Source organism: Cupressus sempervirens, chromosome 2 (assembly GCF_028749045.1).
Source record: "Cupressus sempervirens isolate cs-2001-9-10 chromosome 2, ASM2874904v1, whole genome shotgun sequence".
Classification (NCBI taxonomy): Eukaryota; Viridiplantae; Streptophyta; class Pinopsida; order Cupressales; family Cupressaceae; genus Cupressus; species Cupressus sempervirens.
The window spans coordinates 466,903,815-466,924,390 of record NC_143119.1 but is presented as its reverse complement, the minus strand read 5'-3'; the positions used below and the strand labels follow the sequence as shown (position 1 = coordinate 466,924,390).

General features: G+C 32.6%; 1 pseudogene; it reads left to right on the top strand.

Annotated features, from left to right (window-relative positions):
* Positions 1–1,989: 1,989 nt before the first annotated feature.
* On the top strand, positions 1,990–20,141 carry LOC149573068 (uncharacterized; annotated as a pseudogene).
* The last annotated feature ends 435 nt before the right edge of the window (positions 20,142–20,576 follow it).

The following is a 20,576-nucleotide window of genomic DNA, read 5'->3' as shown; positions in this document are numbered from 1 at the left end:
GGCAAGTTAACTCTGACACACGCCTAGTGAAGGGCTAGTTTCCATTTTTAACGCTTTCAGGCACTTCCACTTCGACTGATGAATTCCTCCTACTTTCTCTTTCATGCTTTATCTATTTTTGACATGCAAAGGACTCATGCATCCAATTAATGAAAAAATATGGATGGATTTCTCTCTAAGCACCAGTTAGATTGTCAGTTTGTATATATTTAGTTTGTTTTAATGTTTTAAAAGCATTTTATTGCATCAAGATATCTCTCACTCTCAACACAAATTGAGGAGACAATTTCTTATAAATACCTCATTGTAAAATGTAAGAAGGGCCACCATTATTATGTAATAATGTTATCCTTTTGGTGCTATCATTTAGAGTGTAGTTATTCTTGCTTGAATGTGTCATTGTTTTGTGAATTTTATTCATAAGATTGTGATTGGGCCAAAGGTTTATTGTGTTGTTTCTAGAGGTGCGATCTTTTAGTTTTGGTGTTTTCTATAGATATATGAATTCTATTGATGTAACAAGCTTGAGAAGAGATCACCCGATTGTGTCTACATAGCTTTTTGTCTCACATGAGCACACTTTCCATGGCCTTGTGATTTGATGAAGAGTGAAACATCATTTGATTTGTTAAAGATTCTCACCGACGATTGCATTAGTGGATTCTAGGAAGTACTGGTCCATTTTTCATTGGTTTCCTATCAATTTCTTCAAAGGTTTAACTCGCAGCGTGTTGTGTTCTATAGCTTATGTCCGTTTAGAAATTTTAATTTCATGTTATTTCAATTTTCACGTTATTTTGCTTTCAATTTTTTTATTTTCTTTACTAACCCCCTATTAGAATAGGACCTCATACTAGCTACATTGTTAAAGTTGCATTCATTGAAAAATAGAAAATACAAAAATATTGTTCTTTTGGTGTGATATTTTGAGACAACAAACAGATTTTACTTTGATTCCAAATTAAGAGAGTTTTTAGAACCAGCAAAGGCCTCCTTGTGAACACTCACATTTATCTTCTACTGAGAAGATTTTGGTACATCGCAAGATAAATACTAAACTTGGAGTGGATCCTTAAAAAGATTTTCTTTTCAAGAGAGGAATTACACTATGGATTCTTGCCATTGACCTCGTGCAAAATGAACGCCCAATAGTAACCTACTAGATTGAGAAGGATAACTTTTTATTCCTCTAGGAAGTTGGTCTTTAATGCCTTGAAAACTTTCATGAGCATCAGTTACATCATTACTAAATAAAAGACAATATCAAAATATAAATTTCAAACTTTGGACCACAAACTGGACATTACCTCGACAATTTTGTCAATCGCATTCCAAATTTCATAAACGAGGTGTCACCATTCATGGCCTTGATGTTGTCTCTTCTTTCCCATTACAAAGATGTTTTTCAATCATTCGATAGTTATGATTATTGTGGAGAAAGTTCCTAAACTCATCGAACACCTACTTTCCTAAACTTCTTGAATAATGAGATTTCATCTTCAAACCAAAAACTAGACATATGAATTTTTCCTTTGTTTAAAAACCTAAAAGATCGTGTACAATTATCATGCACAACTTAAGCATATAACAATAATGTGTAAGCACTATAACAAACCAAAAATATGTGACCTGAACAATATAACATACTGCAAAATTAAGTTAGCTGAGAGGCATCATGTATTGTCCATACAAAACTACATGGAATTGAAATTTTCTTTGACCTATTGATCTAGAGATGTCATACATACTAACCCCATTCCATAACTTCAACAACTCATCAATAAGGGGCTCAATATACACATTCATATCTTTAACTTGGTACTTACCTAGTAATTGAATGAACATAAATATTACATAATTATTATGACCATTTTCATGCATTGTTTATAAATTAATTTATATAACTATTAAATAAAAAAATGTCTGGTATAATCATTGACAACATTATGTGTTCCCTACATATTTAATTATCAAAATGCAAAAGAGATCATGGAGGAGGTCTGGCTAGAAACTAGGATTGCTCTTTCAGAATTTGAATTGGCTAGTTCGCTGGTAGGCAAGAATCTAGTCGGAGAGAATCTAGCAGGAGGAACCGACCCTCCAGACACTGGATGGGGTTCTAAGAAGAATGTTGGAATAGAATCCTTGGTTGACATGGATAATGGAAAGATCTTGTGTGAATCTGATCATTTTTGTGCTCAATCAAAATTTAAAATATCGGGTTCGCAGGCAGGTGGGAAACTAGTCAAAGAGAATCTAGCAAGATTTTCTATCCTTGGAGGATCTGTTGGGGGTTTTGTGAAGAATTTTGGGTCAGATTCTATGGCCAACATGGATATTGGATGGAAGTTGCATGAATCTAGTCCTTTTTGTTGGGTAGGCGAGAATCTGGTCAAAGAGCATCTGGAGGAGGAACCAACCCTCCAGGCACTGAAAGGGGTTTTGAGAAGAATGTTGGGATAGAATCCTTGTCTGATGTGGATAATGGAAAGATCTTGTGTGAATCTAATCCTTTTTGGGCTCAATCAAAATTTAAAATATCTGGTTCGCAGGCAGGCAGGAAACTGGTTAGAGAGAATCTAGCAGGATGTTCTATCCTTGGAGGATCTGTTAGGGGTTTCGAGAAGAATTTTGGGTCAGACTCTCTAGCCGACGTGGATATTGGAAAGAATTTGCATGAATCTGGTCCTTTTTTTGGGGTTCATATCCCCCCATTGGATTTTTTTCATGGGTCAGGGCAGGATCTCAAGAAGGAGAAAGATGTTGTTGATTTTAACAAGGAAAAGTTTTCAGAAGGGCTAAAAACTTGGTCTTCTCTTTTTGGAAAGAAACCTATAGGAAAACCTCTTTTCCCGTCGGTGACTACTAAGTGTTGTTGGGAGAAAGGTGATTTTCAAGTTTTTATTCTAGATCCTTTAGTTGATTTTTCTGTGTCCTCCATGGATCTCACCCTAGTGGGTAAATTTTTAGGAGCAAGACTAGCTCTTGAATCTCTTAGAAAAATGGTTAAAAGGAAATGGATTATTTGAGGAGAAGTTGATATTGCCCCAATGTTGAATGGATTCTTCTCTTTTATTTTCAATTGCATTGAAGATATGAATATGATTCTTTGTGGGGGACCATGGTCTTTTGGTAAATGTTCTCTCACAATTAAAAAATGGGAGGCTAACATGGATCTTTCAGATTTATTTATTTTAACCACCCCCATTTGGGCTAGACTTCCTGGTCTCCCTTTAGAATTTTGGCATGAGGACATTTTTAAAGCTATTGCCAATTCTTTTGGTGAATTAGTGGAACTGGATAATGCTACGGTTTCCAGAACCAAACTTCAAAGTGCCAGACTTTATGTTAAAGTGGTTGACCTGAATCATCTCCAAGAAAAGGTGGAACTAATATCCAAACTTGGTAAAAAGACTCAAGAAATTATTTTTGAAGATCTGCCTAACTCTTGCTATGCTTGTAAGAAATAGGGGCATCTAGTTAAAAACTATCCCTCCAAAAGTAAAAAGCATCTGAACAGTGTTCCGAATGGGAAAAAGACCAAGATCTAGCAAAAGCAAGTATGGAAACCAAAAGAAGATTCTAAATCATCACATGCTAAGGTGGATAAAGAGCCTTCATTTGAGAAAGCAATCTTTCAAAAAGAAGGACATGGTTTTTAATCTAATACCATAATGCCTGAGCAAAGAATAGATGATCTGGCAGATTTATCAAAACAAATTTTTTTTTATCAAAGGATAGAAGATCAAAGGAGAGATTTAGAAGATAAATCCATCTAGAGGAAGGTGAATTCTTGGCTGAAGCTGGAAATAAATTAGAGATGGGTGATCTTCCTTTTTCTCAGTCCAGGGAGTTCCAAGTTTTATCTCAGGTTGATTATGACCTTCCTTTGGATGAACCTCCTCCCTTAGATGTTGTGATTGAAAAAGGAGATAACTCAAAGCATAAACCAAACCAAAGAAAAAGAGCTGATATAAAGAACATTACTAAAGGGGTAGAGACTAGAAGTAGCAAAATAGTTCAGCAAACCAAGATAAATTCTCTTGCTTCTACTATGGATAAATTTGGAAAAAGAGTTGATCAGCATTCCAAGGTGAAATTGGATGTTGGTCCTCTAGAAAAATATGCAAGAAGAACCACTAAGAAAACTAGAGAGTTAGAAAGTATGCAAAATATTGCTGATGGTAGGTAGGAAACTATTATGGATTTTACCCCTAAAAATAGATATGAAAATCATTACTTGGTATATTAGGGGGCTTAACAGTATTCATAATATGGATATTGTTAGGATTTTGTTAGATAATAGAAGCCTAAGTTTCTCCTACTTCAAGAAAAAGCGCTAGAGAAAGAACGTTTGTAAGGAAGTTGTGACTAGAAGAAAAAAATTGATTAGCAATCCTAGGTGATTTTCCTGGTCTGGGAGACTTCTCTGGTTGCCTCACTTTCCAGTCTATTTTCTTTCTAGGTTCCAATGTCTCTTTGGTTTCTCTTTCTGAACACTTCTATTGGTTTCAGGTCCTTGCTTGACCTGGTTTAATTATACTACTGGTTTCAGGTCCATTTAAAACCTAGTCGAGCTTTGTGGTATATCTTTCTTTTTTATGTGAAGGGTTTTGGGGCCCCTTCAAAACTTGCTTTTACCTTAATCTAAAACATTATGTGCTCCCTGTTTATGGACATCCAAGGAGGAATGTTATTGTTAATAACAAAAATATGCCACACTAAGTAAACAGATCTCATATCTCCAAATGGATTGACATCATCCGTTGCTAATGAAAGCTTGAGATCATGAGGTTCTCTTTAAAGCATGGCCATGTTTCTTCTATCTCTTTAAATATAGAACCATCTGCAAGTATTCACATAATATCATCTTGACTTCTATTGTGTGCATGGTAATCCATAAATTGTGCCAAGCTAGTGCACCTAAATAATTGTTGAAAATGTGGAATAATGGGAGTATGTCAAAAAACCTTGAAAGGCACCTTTTTTTTTATTTGATCTAACCAATATCTACTATTATGACAATCAAAGAATTCTATTGCAAATTCATGTTGTTTATGATAAGGACTTGCATGTATTGTCTAATACTTCATACCAATTTGATTCATAATTGTAGATAATTCTCGGTATGAACAAGGCAAAATATTTGATAATGGTAACAAAAACTCACCTATCAACCTACAACAACAATTATAAATTTTTAATATAATTAATAGTAATGGTATACTAATATTTTTGGCATATGTGACATTGCTACATTGGATAAACCATTTATAACCTTCAAGTTCACCAACAACACTATAGTAGAGAGAAGAGTTGTTTGGGAGCCTTCATATAGGGGCGTGTGTGCCTTCTCAAGTATAGGTATGTCAAGACCATCTTCATCATCATTATCAGATGTGCTAGTACCATCATCATGAGCATCTTCATCAGTTGTGTCAATACCATCTTCTTCAATCATTTCCTGTAGTACATTATCATCTTCTTCCATGGGAGTTTTATCCTTAGCTTGGATATTCACACCTTATACTTCTCCAAAAATGTTATCATTTGCTTAGCTATTAGTTAGGCATGATATTAGCTAATGTTCCTCCTCTTATTTTCCTTTTAGTTATTGTTGTTTGTTTCCACTTGGCATCAATTCTATTATACAATTCATTAGTAATCTTGCTTCCTATCTCTATAGGTGTCAATTTGAACTTAGCCATCATATCTAATACAACTTCTTCTACCTTATTCTTATTAGTAGCACTTAATGTTCCATACTTTATAAATTTGAAACCTGATAAGCCCATAGGGTTTCTAATGTTGTCATATACCTTGTGAATACTTTTAGGCATTGTATGCACAATGACTCGACATTGACCTATTTCATCATATTTAGTCTTCTCTACATTTTCATCGTCATCATTTTGTGTTATCGGTCTTATCCCTTTTGTTTGACCTTTGGTGGCTAGCAATTTTCTCTTTTTTGCACTTATGCCACTTGAAACTTTACTAGTTTTTGTAATTCTTGCAACACCCTTCTTAGATGATGGCTTGGCACTAGTTGTTGTTGCTACCCTGGTTCTTAGTCTTAGTGGTGCAGGAGGAGAGAGGGTGTTTGATATTACCTTCTATACATTCTTCTTCACCTTAGGCACAATGATTTTGACTATCTTGGCCTTCTTTCTTGATGGGGTGACAAGTGCTAGCACTAGTAAATTTGAACTCAATTTTTGATGAATTTTGGTTGATATTTTGACCAAGCAATTCATGGTAAATTTTCTCATTGAAATTTTGACCAACTTGGAGTTGATCAAAATTTTGACCAATACATTCGTCAAAATTTGTTAATTTTAGCTATCTCTGATTTTTTATTATTGGTCAAAATTTCCATCAATGTTTGGTAAAAAAAAATTAGAATTGGTGGAAATTTTGACCAATTCTTGGTAAAAAAATATTAAGAATTGATCAAAATTTTCACCACTATTTGGTCGAAAAATTTTATAATTGGTGGAAATTTCAACCAAGTCTTGGCAAAAAACTATCAAGAATTGGTCAAAATTTCCACCAATGTTTGGTCAAAAAAGATTATAATTGGTGGAAATTTTGACCAATTCTTGGTAGAAAACTATCAAGAATTGGTCAAAATTTCCACCAATGTTTGTTCAAAAAAAAAATTATGTTCTATCAAGAAATTATTTCTTATCCAAGCCATTTAATTTTCAACCTTTTAAATCTCTGCAAAGATAAAGTTGGAGCAGGAGAATTTTTCTTGTCAAAGGTGTCCTCTGATTGTAAAGTATCCATTCCATTATGGGTTTTTAAATCTCTGCAAAGATAAAGTTGGAGTAGGAGAATTTTTCTTCTCAAAGGTGCCCTCTGAGAGATTTAAAAGGTTGCAAATTAAATGGCTTGGATAAGAAATAATTGCTTGATATAGCATGGAACAAATGGACATTTATGCATAAAAGGATGAATCAAAAACATACCAAACTTCTTACCATCCTAAATTTGATTATGTTATTCTAAGAGCATTATTGATATTACTAAAATTGACATAACAGATATAATTGTTTATATAAATTTATCTCCATTATCTGAAGTAGTCCAGATATAAGGTTTATATAGCTAATATTTGTTTGATCTAAATAACATCCACCAATGGTAAATAGTTAGCCTCTCATGTGGGAGTCTTGGGTTCGAGTCTCCTTGAACTTAACACATAATAATAATTAATTTCAAAAAATAATAAAATAATGAATAAACTAGACTTCAGCCCATTACCTATAAAAAGAATTGTCATATTATGACAAATGAGGATATAGGACAAGTGTTGAAGTTCTTCAATTGTTTTACCTACCTAGTTGTTTACCTAAAGAATAAAATAAATACAAGGATGCATAGTTATGGCTACAACAAGTTGGAAAGAAAGAAAGTTTATTAAGATTTGATGATGTTGAAATTCTTCTTACTAAGGTAAACAAATTCAACTATACAAAACATGCTTTTTTTACCAGATTTTTTGTGGTTTTACAGAAATGGAGATGAAGATCATAAAGAACAATTGCTATTTTTTTGTAAAAATCCATTATGTTTTGCACAATCCAAAAATAGTATGACAATTAGGGGAAATTTCTAAATTCTCTCCTAAGTTGGTTAAAGCATATGTACATGCTTCAAACTCAATGAAATGAGAAAATCAGAAGTACCAATGGGAGTCAGTACATTATGCAAAAATAAAAATATAGCTATAAATAGATGAAAATATAAAAACAACCTCCTAGGATGTCATAAGATCAGAACTCTTGCTATTATTTTTCATTTTATTCAACAAATTGAACCCAAATAGTGTTGGGCAACCTTTTGTAATCATGACTGACTGTACAGGAGGAAAAAATTAAAACAAAATAAAATCCTACTTATTTTCACACAAGATGGCATGTAGAAGTAAACATATAAACCTGGATCAGTTAGTTCACAAAATTACTTCAACATAAGTTACTATCTATGCATGTTATAATCAAGAATATCAACTAAAGAAATAGAATAGTGAGTTGACTTCTACAATTACCTCTATACGTCCAGGCATTATTGGCTTTCCTACAAGTAGCTCAGCAAGTATGCAACCTACAATCCAAAGATCAACACCTACCCCATAATCTATAGCACCTAACAAAAGTTATGGAGGACAATACAAAAGTGCAACCACTTGACTAGTCATAGGCTGCTTGTGATCAGGATTGTAAAATGTTGCAAGTCCAAAATTAGATCACAAATTATACTAGCTATCCTCCTCTCTCTGTTGTACCTATTATGCACATTTCACAATTAAGTAGGGCTTTATGGAGGCATGATAATTAAAACTCAGCAATTAGATAAAACTCTTTTTTGATTAAAATTTAAGATTTAGAGAGAAAATTATTTTCTTATCTTCCATGATCCTATTAGGCACATTCTACCGTTAAGTATAACTTTTTTGAGAATACACTACTCTATGGGAATGCAAAACAATCTAACAAATACAAAAAATATTTTCAACCACTTGCAGGGTAGTCATCACAAACCAAGTCATACAAAATCTATATTTAGATAGTATTCAATTTATTTGCTACTAGAAAAGTGACATCCCTATTAGCTTTTATTCAACTTTATTAAAAATATGATTTCTCAAGGGCCTTGGATGTGATCAGAAGAATTTTTTTATTATTTAACTTTGAAACATTAAACTTGTGGGTTCTAACCATTTCTTCTAAACACACAAATTGACTATTGAAAGAAAATGAACTTGTAGAAGGAATTAAATGTATCATCTTTGGTCAAACTAGTCAGTTTAAATGTTCAATCTTAGCTTTAAGATGCCTTGATATAGTTTCAAACACATTTTCTCTTCTCAAGGCACCCAACAAAGTAGCTTCTAATGACTTCAACTGTAGAATATGAGTCCAAAAAAAAATTATATCAGACTTCAACTGCAATGATCCTTTTTCACTTATTTTTTGTATAAGTATGTAGATGTCAAGTGCTTATAAAAGTTACATCTATGATGAGGGAAAAACTAGACAGAAACCATAAAGATGGACTAATATTTGCTATAATTGTTGTTTTAGAGTTGCCACCAAGTGAATCCTATATAAACAAAGGAGTATCTTGCATTACAATTAGACTAAGAAAATGAGAAAAGGAAAAGCTTGCTTCACTTTAATTTGTTCCAAAAAATGAAATAAGGAAATAAGGAAACAGGAAAGCAAGGGAGTAACTCAAATCCATCAACATCAATTTTATCACCTGAAGTAGAAATGTTAGCCTAGAATCTCTATATGGAACATGGTGTTTCTTTCCATTAGCCACATTGACTAGAATCATAATCACAAGGCTATAAATGTAGGGAAAAAATACTTGAATAAAGTTTGGATTATATCATGGTTTTTATTCACAAATATAATGCAATTAACTATGTGTGGTGAGTGAGTGACAAGTGTGTGTGTGTGTGTGTGTGTGTGTGTGTCTGTGTGTGTGTGTGTCTGTGTGTCTGTGTGTCTGTGTGTGTCTGTGTGTCTGTGTGTCTGTGAGAGAGAGAGAGAGAGAGTGATAGACAATTAATACAATTTATATTTTGGAACTCTTGTTTATCATTAGAGTTCAATTTAGTCATTCTTATCATTCATTTATGCCATTGATAAATGTTCATACTCTTCAGCTAAACATTCGATGTATGTATAGAATATGTCCATAGAGTTTCATGTGAAGAATCTTCACAATTGCCTGAGAGTTGACAAGGACTTGTTGATGTTTGCAACTTCTTTTAAGTGTTCACCCTCTGCACTAGAACTTTTTTTCCTATTTCACAATAATCTAAGCAAAGTGACACAACAAGAAGGAAAAGGGAAAATGTAGAAAGTCAAGAGTTTGTAAGTATAGATATAAACAAAAGAATTTGTAATATACATTTCTAAACCAGCAAGATCCACTAGGTTAAGCCTTCCATATGAATGTTGGTCATAGAGTCCTTTTCCCAGTGGCTTTTAATAACACATGTAAAAACACTATGTGAATGAATACTCTCATGATTCATATTAGTTGCTACAACCTTTCTATTTGATGCTCCCTATCAATCATAAGGAAATCATAACAATCTTTAGATTAAGTTATAAACTGATTAAACTATTATCATAACCAAAATTTGATCAGGGTAAATTTACAATAAAATATATGGTGTACCAAAAATAGAAGCTAAACAACATCCTATACACTTTTAACTTAAATCTCTGTAAGATTATCAACATATACACCTTTTCTAACATCTTCTCACAACTATACAAAGAAAAATAATTTTTGCATGTTAGAAAATAAAGTCCTATGGAATATGATAATCAGTGCAAAACATATTGTTTAAAGGACCAAATTTATTTTCTTGGGTGAACAAGAACTCAAACATTTCTTTTGTGGACTAGCTAATGAAACTTCAATAAAATTATGGTACTAAATGCCGCAAAAGTGATAAATGATGTCTAGAAAAGTAGATACTGCTTTGAAGAGGAATAATTGCTAAAAATGTTAGCATTTAATAGAAGCAAACTCATTAAAACATTATAAATTGGTGGTTTACTTTCAAATTAGTTGATGAAGGCTCCAATAGGTTTGTTATCTATTCATTATAAATTTCAAGAAAAGAGCATTTGCAAGCATATTTCAACTGCTCATGCACATGGCTTTCTTCTTCCTACATTCATAAGGAAAGCAATTATGCCAGGTATTCACACAACTATAAAAATTAAACAAAAAAAAACTAAAATACCAAAAATCAAAGAGCAAAAAAGATTACAACTCTGATCCTTACAAACAAGTACTAAAAAATTTGAGTCACTCCATGATTTCCACTTGGACTTTGGTCTAATTCATTTATATCACCAAGTATTGTATGTGTTTTTCCACTTCCCGTCTACACAAAAATATCTCATAAATTAGCATGAATGAAAGAAAATTACATGAATATGTGTTATATAGCAGGAAAACACCATCCAATAAAATTCCACATAACTATGTGTCAAAAATAATGGCATACAATTGTGAGTCATAAACATTTAGAAGATCCAAAACACACCTGACCATAAGCAAACATATAGCTATTGTAACCTGACATGCAATTGTTTACCATTGGAAAACTAGCCACTTTAAATAGCATCTCTTGCATGATTAGAATATTTTTCAAATGAGATTGCAATCATAAGATGTCCAATTAGATATGTGATTATATCTATATGTATGCATGTGTTGTTGTTTCATAGGCGACATGATCAAATGTGAAATGTGTTTTAGGAGGACCAAGAAAAGTAATACTTTGGGCACTCTCTTGCTTCAAACACCAACTGTACCCTTAAGAAGCTACTTCTACACTATTCAAAGGTTGTATTCAAAGTAAAACCTATAGAAAGAAATAAAACTAGATTTACAAATAGTTGGAAATGTAAGTTGAAAACAAAATTTCTCTTTTTAACCCAAACACTCTACTTAATGAGAAGAAGAAAAAATAGATTCATCACCTACATATTATGATCCATCCAAAATGAAGGATCTTTCTTGAGTTCAAAATGTGGCACTTCAACAATATTTACCACTTTAGGTGTTGTCGATGCCATAGCAAGAGTTTTACATGCATGACTAGTTCTTGTAGTTGAGTTCTAAGAAGTAGGAAATCTAAAACTGTTGGTGGTCATGCCAATAGAAGCTCCTTTATTGAGTGCTCTTGAGACAATTTTTGTACGTGTACTGCTAGTAGAACCTTAGTTTGAATGATTTGATGATGCCTTCCCTCTATTTTTTATAAGGTGAGGAGTTGCACTATTAGAACCTCCATTACCAACAACAAACCCTCTACTAGATTGAATTGCATTATCATTTGCATGGTTTCCCTCAATTCTAAATGCATTATTTAAAGAGTGACAAGTAAAATTTGTGTCTCTAGATATTTCACTATGATTGTCCTATGGAAGTGGAGACTGCCTTCCATTAGTGATATTGATTTCATGTCTCTATGCCCAGCCAAACCTATTTCTGTTATTCACATTTGTAGTTGAGGATGGTATAGATCCATTCTTTTATGGTGATTTAAAAGGAATTAATCCCAACCTAGGTTGTCGATAAATGTTTATTCTTGATGTTATCCAACCTAGGTTGTTGATAAATGTCTATTCTTGATGTGATCCCAATCTAAGTTGCCGATAACTATGGTTTCCTACTACTCCCGGCATAGATTGCCTCTTAAATGTATAGTGAGATTATTCTAACTTGGCAATAATTTTCTCCTTTAGGAAACTATGTGGATCAAGCTTATAACCAAATTGTGGTGATTGTGTGCCAAGTATCTCATAAACACATATATACATTGATATTACAAGCATTACTCACTAGGAACACTGAGAGCTACTGCTAGAAAATGTGATATGTGCCCTTTCTTTTTAACTTGTGTGCTCTTGAATTATTTGTCCACCTTAGCTACTATTTCATAGAATTTTTTGTTCAAAAACACCAAATTTTTTTTCAATGAAGAAAATTAATGAATTTTCACCCACACAAAGAAAATTCAATCAATAATTCATTTGGGCTCACAGGAATGAAGTTTTTATTTTCTTAGGTTGAAGAGTTTGTACTTTTCATCTTATGCATAAAGTTGTATCCATGTAAGAAAATTAATTAAATGAGAGTTTATTTTAAGACTTAATTGAAGAGCAAACTTTGTCATTTGAAGTTTTTGAACAAAGTAAAGTTGTCATTAATTTTTTACATTTCAAACTAATCCCTTTAACTTTGATTATTCTGTCTATGATAAAGTAATCCAAGAAAGGCATATTTCTTTTAAATTTAAATGATCCAATTGATTGTTAATTTATCTAGCTTCACAACAAGGTATCTGAAGGTTCATGTAATCCTTTCCCTCAATAACGTTCACATGCATCCCCACTTTTTTCATGTGACAAGTTTATATTTTTTCAACTTCATAATAACATCATCATTGAATAAGGATTTCAAAAGTTTGGAGATGATTAAAGTATGCAATTATGGTGACCTTCTTTACAAGCTATAAGCTTAAAGCTACACATTCTATGGTGAACCACTAGACACATTGAAATAACCTATTTTACGATGTTTGAAGTTTTCAACAGAAAGAAATATACTTCAAAACTTTTGAAATCTTCCTTTGAGTTTTTTTCTTCTACTTGATGACTATAGTGGTGACAATATTAATGAGTTTTTCTATCCCTTTCCTATTTCATTATTTATTTCTAACCTTATATAGTACTATTTTTTTTATTTCATTTTTTTGATCTACAACATTTATTTGTATTTATTACAATGATTCTTCTTTGAAGTCATATGGCTAGCAACTCCATACTTTTTCTGGATATTTCCTTTGCTATCTCATAGAAATCATATTAAGATGTCAACGTGACCTTGACACATCTATGCCAAACTACTATCACCAATATTTATCCAATCGGAGAGTAGCCAATAGCTTTTTTCTACCTCAACTAAAGAAGTTGTTAGCCCTTTGGGGCCTGAAATTCTTGTACAAGCCTTGTACATTGTTAGGCTCCATTGTTAGCTTTATAAAAAAAATTGAGGCCTTTTTCTGAATTTCCAAACACACTTTGATTTCCTAACAATGAAGTTATTTCATGTTGTATGAGGAAAAATAATACTAGACCTCCTTTATACTACATTCAAACAAACATCAAATGCTAACTTGTATTGCAATTCTTTAATGCATAATTGCTAATTAAGTATTTTGGAAATAAAGAGAGGAGACACTTGAGCCAATATTGAGAGGAGATAGAAGGTAAAATTAATGCTAACTTTTAATGGTTGACTAAGATTAAAGGCAAAGTAACTTCTAGATTTCAACTAGGGAACAAGATTTATGGTATAATCATAAACAAACATCAATTATGAAGTAGAAAAATGGTAGAATTATTGCTAGACTTTAATTTTGGACTTAAGGTCAATTATAGAATTTCCAAAATAGATTTGATGGTGGAGATTGGGAAGCTTGAAGGAAAGCCTTTGGAAGCCATTGGCGGTTGTGAATACACCATTGTTGCAAGTCTATGATTCAGGCCCAAATCAGATTGGAATGATGTAATACGAAACCAATAGGCTTGGAAATTGTTGTCTAATGATATTGCAAGTTTGAATTTTTTTTAAAAACTCTGGTTTTGTTTGTATGATGTTGAATTTATCTTTTTTTGTACTAAGTATTTTAAGTGTGTTATGGGTGGTTATTGAGGGGGTTTACATCTTCATACAACAGAACATTACTAACATCCCATGTAAATGGAGCAACCATATTTGATATTACTATAACAATCATCAATAATATGTGTGAAATCTTGGCAATCATCATCTCCCTCCATAAGCCTAAAGATTTTGAATTGTTAACCAGCATAGTCACTATTCTTAGGTAGTTCAAGAAAGTTTAAATTCAATATCAACTCCTATAATTCAGCTAACAATGCCACTTATTTTGCTACAAACCAGTCCACTTAAACTAGAGAGAAATGGCCAAGTGATTTTATACAAAACTATCATGTGGAGAATCGGACTTGCAAGAAGTCCTTTTAGAATTTAACCAAAAAAAATATTGTTTCTTGTCACTTTCATATCAAAAAACCTCCCATCACTTTTATGTCATTATTGAATCAGCAATTGCTATTTTGTTAAATTGTAACAAATTTCTTTTTATGTTTTTATCACTTCTCTGGTAAAATATTGCAAAGTAATCTTCTTATATGATTGTTTCTTTATAGGAAATTCTAGAGTTGCTTGCTCTGTGGAAATGTTACTTGGACATAGCATTGAGCATATATAGTCATTCTCCTTCAAGCAATGGTCAAATCTTTTTCGCTGGTGAAAACCCACCTTTGAGTTATCACGATACTCGTGTTAGACACATACCATTCACCACATGCAGAAAAACATCAAATGCTAACCTGTATTGCAATTCTTTAATGCACAATTGCTAATTAAGTATTTTGGAAATAAAGAGAGGAGACACTTGAGCCAATATTGAGAGGAGATAGAAGGTAGAATTAATGCTAACTTTTAATGGTTGAATAAGATTAAAGGCAAAGTAACTTCTAGATTTCAACTATGGAACAAGATTTATGGTATAATCATAAACAAATATCAATTGTGAAGTAGAAAAATGGTAGAATTATTGCTAGACTTTAATTTTGGACTTAAGGTCAATTATAGAATTTCCAAAATAGATTTGATGGTGGAGATTGGGAAGCTTGAAGGAAAGCCTTTGGAAGCCATTGGCGGTTTTGAATACACCATTGTTGCAGGTCTATGATTCAGGCCCAAATCAGATTGGAATGATGTAATATGAAACCAATAGGCTTGGAAATTGTTGTCTAATGATATTGCAGGTTTGAATTTTTTTTTTAAAACTCTGGTTTTGTTTGTATGATGTTGAATTTATCTTTTTTTTGTACTAAAAGATTTCTTTAAGTATTTTAAGTGTGTTTTGGGTGGTTATTGAGGGGGTTTACATCTTCATACAATAGAACATTACTAACATCCCATGTAAATGTAGTAACCATATTTGATATTACTATAACAATCATCAATAATATGTGTGAAATCTTGGCAATCATCATCTCCCTCCATAAGCCTGAAGATTTTGAATTGTTAACCAGCATAGTCATTATTCTTAGGTAGTTCAAGAAAGTTTAAATTCAATATCAACTCCTACAATTCAGCTAACCATGCCACTTCTTTTGCTACAAACCAGTCCACTTAAACTAGATTGACGAGAAATGGCCAAGCGATTTTATACAAAACTATCATGTAGAGAATCGGACTTGCAAGAAGTCCTTTTAGAATTAAACCAACAAAAATATTATTTCTTGTCGCTTTTATATCAAAAAACCTCCCATCACTTTTATGTCATTATCGAATCAGCAATTGCTATTTTGTTAAATTGTAACAATTTTCTTTTTATGTTTTTATCACTTCTCTGGTAAAATATTACAAAGTAATCTTCTTATATGATTGTTTCTTTATAGGAAATTCTAGAGTTGCTTGCTCTGTGGAAATGTTACTTGGACATAGCATTGAGCATATATATTCATTCTCCTTCAAGCAATGGTCAAATCTTTTTCATTGGTGAAAACCCACCTCTGAGTTATCATGATACTTGTGTTAGACACATACCATTCACCACACTAGACCAACACTGAAAGAAGTAAATAGGATAGTTAATTGACTATTGGAATATTCAAAATGGGAAGAGTACTTCTGAGAGGGAGGGTGAATTAGAAGTACCACACTTTTAACCCTTTTTTAAACCATTTATGCATATAACTAAAAAGTAAACTACATGCATATAAATATATAAATGAACATAAAGTAAACACACATAACACCAAATTTTGGTAACCTAGAAACCCTCCAAAATAAGAAGGTAAAATTGGGGTGGGGATGATACTCACAAAAATCACTGCAGCAATAAATGTTCAACCACTTCTGATGGTCTGCCTTGTGAAAGGCCTGCCCTATTAAAAGCTTTACACTGTGTCAATAGTGACTTGATTAGAGGGTTTACAAACACTTTACATGAAGTGTCACCCTATTAAAGGATTTACAATAGGTTGTTAAACCCACCAAATACATGGGATTTTCAATCACCTTCTCCAAAGGTTCTCCTACCTAGCTATTAAGCTAACCTATCAATATAGGATTTCCAACATCTAATACAATGGCAAGAAAGTATTAGAACAATAAACCTGATAGTATGCAATCTCTAATTACTAAATTCAGGCACTTGATCTACTCTCTCTAATCTTGATCCTCTAAAATCTAATATCTAATCATGTCTCTTGACCCTTCTACTATTCTAATCAACTGGATATGAAATTGTTGCTCTATTCCTCTAAGTCATACTCACTTCTCACTGAATTTCACTAGAATCTCCCCATACACTATTCTCTTCCACACATGCAATGGGTATTTGACCTCCTTTTAAAGATTGTGAAAACTTAGGGTTAAGTATGGATCTACAATCCACATTTAATCTCAAATTCTTGCTCATTCCTTGCATTTTTCTTATTGGTTGCATGCTTTCTCCATTTTTCTAATTGGTTGCATGCAGATCGCATAGGGAATGTAAAAGATTCATTTTTATCCTTTTCCTCTTTTAAAATCTCTCTATGTTGGCTCCAAAAATTGTTTACATCTGAGTTTTTGAGGGCACAAACTCATATGTTGATTCTATGTTACTTGACACATACTAGACTACTAATGCTCGGCACATACTATCCTGGATTGTTCGGCACCTATTACACTCTATCTTGCTTTACATATATATAATTTTGGATCACTCAGCATATGAAGCATTTTGACTTGTTCGACATCAACTATGACTTAGCACCTATATATCACTCGGCACTTATATACTGCTTGGCACCTAAAGTCACTCAATACCTATTGAAATACTAGCTCAACACACATTGTGGCTTGGCATACATAGTGTACTCATTTTCAATACAAAAAGTGATTAAGTGTGTTGACACTCAAATGTTAAAATTATCTAAGGATTAACATTGACATGTCTACACTTCCCTAAAAGAGTAGAGAACCAAGTTCCCAAACAACCTAAAGAACCAACTACAAACTCAGATAGAGAGAAAGAGAATAACAAAGTGGTAACTAAAATCAAAATGAAAAACAAGAAGAAAATACAAAAGGAAATAATTCCTAGAGTTTCTTCTAAGTTGGAACATTTGGTTAGTTTATGCATTTCTAATGTTAGTAATGTTAGCAACACAACAATGGTAAACCAATCAACCCCGCTCTATGAAGTAGAAAAGTCTAGTAACACATCACATGTTCTTGAGTTTCTAGAGAAAGGCAATGACCCTTGCATTAAAGATGAGAGAGGTTAGACACCATATGTATTGGTAGTAGACAAGGATATGAGAAATGTATTTGGACATTTCATGATTGCATATCATGATAAGTGGGATTAGCATGTGGCCAATGTGCCAAGTCCACTGGCAGCAAAAGCTGAAGCTGCCCAAGAAGCAAAGCAGGTAATGTGAATTTTGTAGATCAATTTAAATGAATTTTAAGATGTTGGAGTTTTGTTTAATGTGAAATGCATCAGCTTCAAAAATTTCCTAGTGGACCTCTAAAAAACCATAACTATATTTTTCAAGGCAACACAAAAACATGCTTCTTGTGTTCATAGATGATTGGTTTCTTCTTGGAGCATTCTTTATAGCTAATCATGTCAATGCAACTTGGGTTTTTGTTCTTCCCATAAGTTCAGTAGTCTCTGATCCTCCTTGTTTGAAATTTTTGCATAACTCCAGTCATCATATGATGGCTTAATTTTGTTGACCTCTTTGTGGTGGAAAGGAAAAGATTCTATTTTCTTTTTCAGTAAAAATAAACTTATAAAGAGTAAAAGGAAAAAGATACTAGGTGAAGATCACTTGGAAAAGATGGTTTTTTTTAAAAAAATAGCCATATGGATGGAAAGTAGCATAGAGGATCTAGAGATTATAATCTTGTTGATACAAACTAGAGTTGCCCAAAAATAGATATATTAACCAACGATACATATGTGTAAGATAGAAACATATAAGATGTGTCACCAGAGGTTATTAGTGAAGGTTACCTTTAGGGGTTTGGCCTATTGAGAGGTCAGATATGTTGACTAGCATGGAGGTTGGTCTGGAATTCTACTTCAGCATATCAATTTTACACTATTGTACTTCCCTATGTTTTCTCACCTTGGAATGCATTCCAGGGGTCAGTTTGGTCCTTGAACTCAGATTAAAATTCTTTTAGTTGAAGAATAAAGTCTCTCTTGGGGATAGTGTATTGCTAAATTTGTTATGCACCCACTATACATGTGGATGTAGTCATATGAAGATTGCTTTGGTAACAATGATATTATTGCAAGGTCTTCTTCCTTTTTTTTTGAGCTAACCGACTATATTTTTTAATTTTTATTCATGCCTTAATATTGTTGAGCAATAGGTTGATACACTTCTGCTATTGGTTAAACTGCATGCCTTTGGCTTTGATGATTTTTGCGATGCCTCAAGTTTTTGTATTTAGGTTTTATTGATTCTATATTCATTTACCATTCATAAAACCTTAATGAGTCATGCTATGTTGAATTTATCCAAGTTTATATATGCCTATAGGTCTTTTATTAATCACAATTGGAAAATAGATTATACCATCCTATATGATCTATTCTGGATTGTCTTTTAATATTCTTTATGATCTAATTTTCTAGATAGAATCCTATCTAACTTATTACATTTATAGGCTGAGAAAGATGCCAAAAGGAAAGCTAAAGCAAAGGAGATGAAATTGCATTAAAAAAAAAAGAGAAGGAACAGGTAAATTAGCCTCGTGGTCAAATCTATTTTCATTTCTATTAGCCTTTTATTCCATTAAGGACTAAACAAGAATGTTCAGATTGCCCTACCTTTTGAACTTCTGAAGTAGAGAGGACTCATTATTGTCTCCAACATTAAAGAACACATTTTTCATAATCTAGACTTGCACTTAGTACTGAATAAAACAAGTTAGGAAAGAATTGAACTTTATAATTAGCCCTAATTACTCTATTTTATAGTGAAATATTACTCTTATGATATATTATTTTTGTCTTTTCTCAGTTAAGGGTGACATTTCTACTGCAAGTAAAATCACTAAATGAACAAGCAGCTTTGGCAATTGTGCATTAGGGACAGGATGGTGTGTCCTACCTTCTTTAGAAAGGAAAGACATTGCCTAACATGAATTCATAGGCATTTCAAGAGGTTGTTTTCAAATGTCATTAAATCATCTTGAGACTTGAAATTTGTTTTCTATAGGAATTATTGAAGGCACAAGCGATAAAGAGATAAAAATGAGCTATAGCTACTATGAAGAGATTTTCAATGCTTGGCAGCAACTCTAGAAATACTGCTTCTGCTCAACCAAGTAGTGTAGGAATTAGGGATGTGAGTTGTGAGCTTTGGTGCTCATGCTATACAATCTCACTAGTTGGAAAAGTACCTTTCCATATATAGAACTATAAATATTGTAGCACGTCATGTATGCACATCCATAGAGAAATGCTCGAGGATGGATAAATGGTGGTGGGATTCTTTTGCAGTTTTTCTTAGTGGTTTGGCCAAAATGATATCCTATGTATGACTCCAAGGAGAATTGAAATGGTTTTTAATACGTAAAGAATAAAGAAGCATTTTTCACTTTTAATTTTATAGATTACTCATATATATGTGTGATGTTTGTAAACTATTCACTAATGGGATCTAACAATCTGCACAATAGGAGTTGCTACTTTATTTTTAAACTCATGCATTAATGTTTTATTTATTTAAATTAACATTTCCATTACACATAGCTTAAGTGGATGAAAAAGATGGTTCTAATCAGCCATGTTAAATACCAACGTATAAAATGTTTTCTCCCAAAGAGAAACCTAAAGAAGCAAGAGAGAATAGATTATGCCAAGAAGAGACAAATAAACCTCAGTGGACCATCATCTTTCATGCTATAGATGA